The following is an 8618-nucleotide window of genomic DNA, read 5'->3' on the forward strand; positions in this document are numbered from 1 at the left end:
TTCTTTAAGGGAGTTATTCATGTCCTTCTTAAGTTCCTCTTTCAGCATTGTGAGATATGATTTTAGATGCAATTCTTGCTTTTCCGGTGTTTTGGGATATCCAGGCCTTGTTGCAGTGGGAGTAGTAGGTTCTGATGAGGCCAAGTAGTCTTGGTTTCCGTTGGTAGGATTCTTGAGTTTGCCTTTCGCCATCTCTTGATTTTTGGTGTTAGATGCTCTTAGTGTCTCTGACTAGAGCTTGTCCTGTCCCTGCCTCCCTGCAAGTCCCCTGAGACTCCTGGGGCCTGTGCCTCCTTGCTGGCTGCTCCCATCTTAGAAACTCACAGGAGAGAAAATGGCTGCTCTCACCAGAGTCTCTGGGATAAGGAACTCCCTGGAAGTAGGCTCTCCACTTGCAGGGAAGGGGCAGAGAAGGTCGCTGATCGACCTCTGTCACTTGGAAGCTGAGAGGATCCTGTCCCTGCCACCCTGCAACTCCCCTGCGACTCGTGGGGCCTGTGCCTCCCGGGTGGCTGCTCAGGTCTTAGAAACTCACCGGAGAGAATGTGTGCCTCACTTTTAAAGACCTTTCTTTCTTTCTTTCTTTCTTTCTTTCTTTCTTTCTTTCTTTCTTTTTTTGTTAGAACCTTTTATTTTTTTAATTTTTTTTAATTAGATATTTTCTTTATTTACATGTCATATGATTTTTCTTTTCCCAGTTTTTCTCCCAGGAACAAACAAACAAACAAACAAACAAAAACAACAAGAACAAACCCCTGTTGGCTCCTCCTTTCCCATGCTTGCCACCCCACCTTCTCCCACTTATTGGCCCTGGCATTCCCCTACACTGGGGCACAGAACCTTCACAGGACCAAGGACCTCTCCTCCCATTGATGATTGATTTTGCAATCGTCTACTATACACATGCTACCAGAACAATCAGTCCTACCATGTATACTCCTTGGTTGGTGGTTGAGTCCCTAGGAGCTCTGAGGGTACTAGTTACTTCATATTGTTGTTCGTCTTAGGGTGCTGCAAACCCTTCAGCTCCATTGGTCCTTTCTCTAACTCCTTCACTGGGGACCCTGTACTCAGTTCAGTGGATGTCTGTGAGCCTCTACATCTGTATTAGTTAGGTACTGTCAGAGCCTCTTATTAACCCAGAAGTTCGGAATACAGGAAGAACAACCCACAAACCACAAGAAACTCAAGAAAAAGGAAGACCAAAATGTGGACATTTCATTCCTTCTTAAAAGGGGGAACAAAATACCCACAGAAGAAGTTGCAGAGACTAAGTATGGAGTAGAGACTGAAGGAAGACATTTCTTATTGGATATGAGGCTTACTAATTCAGCTAGACTGACTGCTCTGCAACTTCCAGGGGTCTACCTGCCTCTGCCTCCGTAGTGCTGGGATTACAGGCATACAATGCTTCACTTGACTTTTGATAAGGACGCTAGGGATCAGGTTCTTATTAAAAACACTTACTGCCTGTTTTTAATGTTCTATGCTGTGAAGAGACACTATGACCAACTCTTCTAAAAGAGAAAAGCATTTAACTGGGGCTTGCTTACAGTGTCAGAGATTCAGTCTATTGTCATTATGACAGAGAACATGGTACCACCCAGATAAACATGGTAGCTGAGAGTTCTATATTTGAGTCCAAAGGCAGCAGGAAAAGAGAGACTTCTAGGCCTAGCTTGAGCACTTGAAACACCAAAGTCTACCCACAGTGACACACTTCCCCCAACAAGGCCACACTTACTCAAACATAGCCACACCTCCTAATCCCTGTCAAGTAGCACCATTCCCTAATTTCCAAGCATTCAAATTTATGAGCCTATGGGGGCCATTCCATCTTCACAGCTGTTAACCTACCATAATACATGAAGCTGTATTAAATGTGGAGCACAAGTCAAATGGGTGGCATTCTTAAATGATAAACTCTGTCTGCAAAGCCTCTGTGTTAGAGATAACCAGATGCTTGAGAAGGGTCTTTCATATAGAAACAAACACACACACACACAGAGAGAGAGAGAGAAAGAGAGAGAGAGAGACAGAGTCAGACAGATACAGATACACACATGCAAAGACAGAGAGACAGAGAGACACAGAGACAGACAGGCACAGACAAAACCAGATACAACCAACACACAGAGAGAGACATACACATACATACACACACAGACACAGAGGGGGCTACAGAAACAGAGACAGACACAGACAAACAGACACATACAGAGAGATAGACACAAACACACACATAAGGAGAGTGAGGAGAGGGGGATGGGAGTGAGAGAGAGAGAGAGAGAGAGAGAGAGAGAGAGAGAGAGAGAATAGGGTTTATGGAAAATAGAAAATGCAAAGGAAACTTCAAATTCATGATCACAGAATGTGAAGGTATTCACAGAGATAAGGAAAATATTAAATGTTAATCCTTGAAATGAGACAAAGACAGTATAAAATGAGCTGAAAAATGGTAAGAAAGAACTCTTGTACATTTTAAAATGTGAATGATAAGGTTTATATGCAGAAGCAGAATGAAAGGGAAATTTTTAGGAAGTTTGCAGGAAAAACAAATGGAAATCAAACAGAAACAAAATAGAGATGGAGAAAAAGTGGGCTGACCTGAAGCTGAATAACTGCAGAGAGAAGACACAGAAGTTGGTGGAGACATGATCATTAGGATAATGCCATCAGTTGACCAAAGTGAAGGACATGAAGACTCAGCCTGTCCAGAAGCCCGAGTCTCCAGTAAATTAAATGTAAACATTTACAATAAGGTACAACATTCTCAAATTACAAAGCTGGAGGTATAAAGAAGAAAATGTAAAAGCCTCAAGGGTCTCAGGAGACTCAGGACCCCACACCTGGGATTAAAAGCCAGATGTGTCAGCATCTGTGATACTAGCACTAGGGTCTGCGGAGGGGAGAGTGAGGCAGGAGTGGCCTTGCCAGCCAGCTGTTCTCTCTCGCCCGATGGATGAGCTCCAGGTTTAGAGAGAAAGCCTATCTCAAAAAGAAAGAGAGGTGGAGAATGATGGCAGAAGACCCTGATCTCCTCTGGCCTCCACATGTACACACATAAGCTGACACACCAGTGTTCACACATGTGTACACCCATGAATACACATATGCACACAATTATACAGGCTCAGAGAAAAGGTCTAATATCATCCTTATATATTTCATTCTGTTTGGAGTTCTGGTAGATTTTCCTGGAATCATGTAAAATGCATAGAAAATAGGTTAAAAGAAGGGAAAATGGCAGATATATTGAATCTCCATGAAGAAGAAACTTACTGAGTTGTTTGTCTTAAGTAAAAGGAACACACCTGCAGATGACGGATCTAGTAAAAAATGTGATTTCATATCGAAACATGTGTGTGCATGTGTGTGTTCATATATGGGGGGGATGTGTATGATGCTTGTGGGCTGGGGAGGAATCTTCCAATGAGATTAATAAAGTTAAAATAGGCAAATCAAAAGCAACTATCAAAGCAGATTTTAAAATGTGGAGGAAAGCTTCTTGAAGGAATGCTAAAAACAAAAGGCTATGTGCTCTCAGGAGCAGCAGTCAACACTGCTTGGCTTGGATTCAGTCCAACTATTCTATGTATTATGAAGCATTCCTTTAAAGTTATTCTGGATTTTTAAAATAATAAGCACACAGTATTTTTAAAAATCATAAAACTGGGCCATAAAGATGGTTTGGCAGGAAAAAGTGTTTGCTGCGAAGCCTGATAACCGGGTTCAAACCCATCCAGTTGAAAGTGACAACTGAGTCCCACAAGTTGTCCTCAGATCTCCAAACATGCACAGTGGCATGGCCCTCTCTCAAATAAAGAGTTAAATGTAAAAACAAGATAAAATCAATAAAACTTAATAGAAGTATATTTCAGAGTAGTCTGCCAGAGAAGTCTAATTTACAGTTAGAACTTCTATCAGAACTCACTCTCTCTCTCCTTCCCCTCACTTCCTCCCTACCCTCTCTTTCTTTCTTCCTTTTTTTTTTTTGTACTCCACATGAGCAGTGGCAGCCCATTTAGTCTTCTTATTGGCCTTTTGAGTGAGACCCTTTTTGATGTCGTTGGTGTTCTGGAAGTTGAATCAAGGGTGCTGCATGAGGTAAGCTCTCAACCACTGAGCTCTGGGGCAAGCCCATGATGGAGGAACTTATATTTGTTCCCTGGAAGCGAAGACTGGAGGAAGTTAAGTTACTCTATGCATAAATCTCTGAGAAGGTCCAAAGACATCCTTGACAGACCTCAAAGTCACTTTTGGCATGAGCCTAGGTATCCTTTTTGTAGCTGATTTTACTGCACTCTAAACTTGGGAATAAAAGGTAGTGGTTTAGATCTAGAAGGGCTCTTACCAGACATTTGGTAACACTTTCCATTTTCCTTTTGGGTAAATGAAGGTTGCATCACTCGGTTAAGGGTGCACAGTCATTTATTAGCTGTAGAATTGGCCCTGGCTCTGCTGCCTTTGCAAGACACTGTCAGTGCTATGAGGAAAAACCAAGAAACTAGGGCTCCAAGAAGGAGCAGAAATCACAGTTATTTGTTCATTTCCAAGAATAACCACACCTGGCTATTTCAAGACTAAAGAAACATGACATTCTGACAATGGGAATTTTATACACTTTGAAGGTTTGGGGTGTGACAACCATGGTCTTGTTCTCTGTGAACTATCTTCAGCATCTTGCATAATATCTTCTCTAGAAGAGAAGTCCTTTTAGTATTCTCAAGGAAGCATGTGGTAATAGCTCCTTAGGGCCTAGGTTCTTAGGAGAGTCAGCCATCTGCTGTATTCATGGCTTGGGTTCAAACATTAACTTCATTCTTTGACCCAAATGTTTGTGACACCAAAATTCACGTATTGAAATATAAACCTTCCCTTCCTTTCTCCTTCCTTTTTTCCTTCTTCTTTTCCTTCCCTCCATTCCTTTCATCTTCTTCTTTTCTCTCTTTAGTTTTGTGTATTCACATGTGTGATTGAGAGAACATTCATGCCATGGTGTGTAACAGAGGTTAGAGATCAGGCTTCACCTTCAACCCTGTTCCAGGCAGGGCCTTTTATTGTTCTTGTTGCCTGTGCTAGGCTATCTGGATCTAAGACCTTCTGGGGATTCTCCTGTCTCTGCCTCCCATCTCCTTCATCAGAGTGCTAGGATTTACAGATGTGTGTGAAAAAAACGTCTGGCTTTTTAGTGGGTGTTGTGGGATACAAACTGAGGTCCTAATGTTTGCAGGGTCAGTGCTTTTCCTACTGAGCCATCTCTTTAGCCCTAAATCTAATGTAACTAGTGATTAGGTTCATATACAAAGAGGCTCGGGGGAGCCTGTTCTCCCTCCCACCTTGTGAAGATAATAGTAAGAGGCAGACACTGAACCCTTACCTCAGACCAGATCTGATGTCTTTTTTCTTAAAATTCCAGCACCCAGCACTGTAAGCAAGATATTTCTGTTGTTTATAAATGGCATACTCTATGGTCTTTATTATAACATGTGTATTTCTTTTCTCCAGACTGAAGCATTCCCTCCAGAAGAAGAGAGGCTCATCATACTTGGGAAATTTAGAAGGTTTTCAAGCTGGGGGAGCTGCCTGTGAGTTACAAGGGGACTCTAATGGTGCGGCTTACGTATGTCATCTCCCATGCTTTTAGGTGATATATATGCTTTTGAGCAGCCCATTCTCCCATAGGAAAGAACTCATTGGTTGACTAAGCCTGACTTGGATGGAATCATTTCCTTTGTCTGTCCTCAGTGCTTGATCTGAGATATACAGATCCTGTTCCTACCCAGGAAATATAACTCAAGTAGATCAAGGTACCACAACACAGTGTCCAAGTGCAGAAGGGGCACAAAATAAAACAATTTTGAAAAAAAATCAAAACAAAATCTATTGTTTCCTGATTGTCTACTACAAGATAATTGCAGTCATCATCTCCATTTGACCGATGAGAAAACTGAGAGATTAAACTACTTCAGAATTAAAGAGCAGAGGGATTAGCTAAGCACACTTCAGAAAACATCAAGGCTTAGGTGAAGTCCAAGCATCCTACTTCAAGCTTTCCACTCTTGTTATTTAATGTAGCCTATTTTTCCATCAGTCAGTCAAAGACCCTCAGTTAGAACTGGCCAGTTGAAAGTAAACACTGGCACCAAGTATATTAGACAATTGGCCTCTATTCTGTATATATTATGCCTCCTGTCTGGAGCATCTTCACACCCTGGACCTCCTGTCTGGAGCATCTTCACACCCTGGACCACCCTGTCTAGAGCAACTTCACACCCTGGGCCAACTTGCCAGAACTGTCTGGTTCTCCTGTATGTTTGCTTCCTATTGTCTTTTAAGAAAAGCCTTATCTAACATTGTATTATGTACTTATCTAATTGTTGTAACAGACCCCTGACAGGAGTAACTTAAGGGAGAAAAGATTTATTCAGTCTCTCAGCTTCAGGAGGTCCAGTCTGTCATGACAGGGAGCACATGACAGTAGGTGCTTGTGACATGGCTCATTATATCTGGGAAACAGATAGGAAGCAGGGTGCTTGGTGTTCGCCTCCCCACCCAGTGGCCCTACTTTCTCTATCTAGGCTCTACACTCTCCCAAACAGAACAACCAGCTGGGATCAAGTATTCAAACATATGAACCTGGCAGAGGGATTAGGAGACATCTCACATCCAAACTTTGACAAGCATCTTCTCTGGGAATCATTCTCACACACACTGCTCTTGGCAGGAAGTCCATCAGTCCACCTACCACATCTTGAGACCTGCCATCAGGTTTCTCATCATTGTCTGTATGTCTGCTTTTTCTAAATGACACTCTAGCTCTAGCTAATGGGCTTGATCTAATTTTCCACATCTTCATAGCCTGTGGTAAACTGAGGAAGGTCTGCAATCTCCAAGCACGTTGTTGTTTCTAACTGTGGCTGTGTGATTTCAGAAGGCAGTATCAGTCTCAGTAACACAATGAAGCTGAGGACTTGATTGTTCTCCTGGATTATCCAGATAGACTTGATTTAATCACAAGTGTCCTGTGAGGGGGGATATCACATAGAAAAAGACAAATGTGATCATGTAAGCAGAGGCTAGAGTGATGCAATTGGAAGAAAATGCAGCTAGCCTCCATTTGTTGGAAAATGCCATTAGAAGCCCTGTCCCAACACTTGCAGAAGGGACAAAACTCTGCTGACACCTTGATCTCAGACCTTGTGACTTTCCTTTGTTAGTTGCAGTGAGTCTTACAGCAATGGCAGGAAGTGAACACACATCTCCAGAACTGGGAGAGCTCACAGCAAGAGCTCAGCAAGCAAGCCTTTCACCAGTATAGCCAGCCTGTTTCTCCACACACACAAACACCCTCTGCAGGTCAGGGTGGGTGAATGCTCCAATGATGGAAGGATGGGGCTCTGACACTGTGCAGCAGAGATTTGACCACACTTTCCAGCAGTTCATATGAGCAAATCCAATAGATTCTCTCTGTGGCTTAGGAAAAGCTGATCTCCCAGAGTCTTGTTTTTTATCTGTTGGAAGGGAAAAGACAGTCCAGTTTCTTGCCTGACAGTGGAGTTCATAGAGACAGACGATGCTATTCAGCCAGAGTACTCCATGGAAGACCAGGTATGATATAAATACTGGGTAGCATTAATAATAAATATTTCAGAAGTAAATCTGTGTTTTTCAAAAGCAAATATGTCAAGACACCCAGAGTCACCTGTCACTTAGGGAAGACTCTGCTGCCTTCCTGAACCAAAACACTTAGTGCTTTTAATAGCTTCACTTTTTAATATTCTGTAACTTAAGGAACACACAGCCTTAGGATTAAATATTAAAATATTAAATATTAAATTGGACATCAGCAATCCATCAGAAACTGAAACCTGCTTGTTTATCCAGGGCCTCTCAGGCACACTAAGAAATCCAAGCACAGTTTGTTATTCACTGAGGTCATTGCTTGCTCGCTCACTTTTTTCCCCAAAGCCAGACACACAGGCACCGTATGCATCTTTTTATTGATCAGTGTGGAAGACTTGAATGAAATAGACCCAATGCTTGCATCTGCTCTTGAAATACCCTATCTAGCAGAGTAAAGCTAGAGGAGGTTATGTTTAATAGACAGCTGAGTATTTCAGTGAGGGAATGAATATGGTTTGTTGGTTTGTCTCTTTGGTTCATTCCTGTGTCTTTGTTACACTTAACAACAGCAATTGTGTGCAGCCTGAGTTGTGAGCCTTGGATTTGATGGCACCAATGGCCTGGTGATGGGCTTAGTGCTGATATCATCCAGGACCGGTACCCAAGTAAGGCCTAAGAAGCTGCTTCTTTGATGGACGATAGTCAGGGTTCCCTATCCCAAGGAAAAAGAACTTTGAATCTATTTTTTCTTGCCTGAGTATCAAATCTTTGCTCAGAGACTCAAATTCTCTGGCCACATAAAATCTGTGCCTGTGAAATGAGCTGAAGACAGACATTTATAATTCATTCTAAAGGTAAAGCACACAGTTCAGTCAAGACAGAAAGGTGCAACTCCAGTGTCTTAGCTGTATGACTCTATCATCAAAACTGGTCCTCATCTGGTAAGAAAGATGAAGGATTACTATGATAAAGGTACACAGGTAGGATGTTAC

This window comes from Mastomys coucha, unplaced genomic scaffold, assembly GCF_008632895.1.
Source record: "Mastomys coucha isolate ucsf_1 unplaced genomic scaffold, UCSF_Mcou_1 pScaffold21, whole genome shotgun sequence".
Taxonomy (NCBI): Eukaryota; Metazoa; Chordata; class Mammalia; order Rodentia; family Muridae; genus Mastomys; species Mastomys coucha.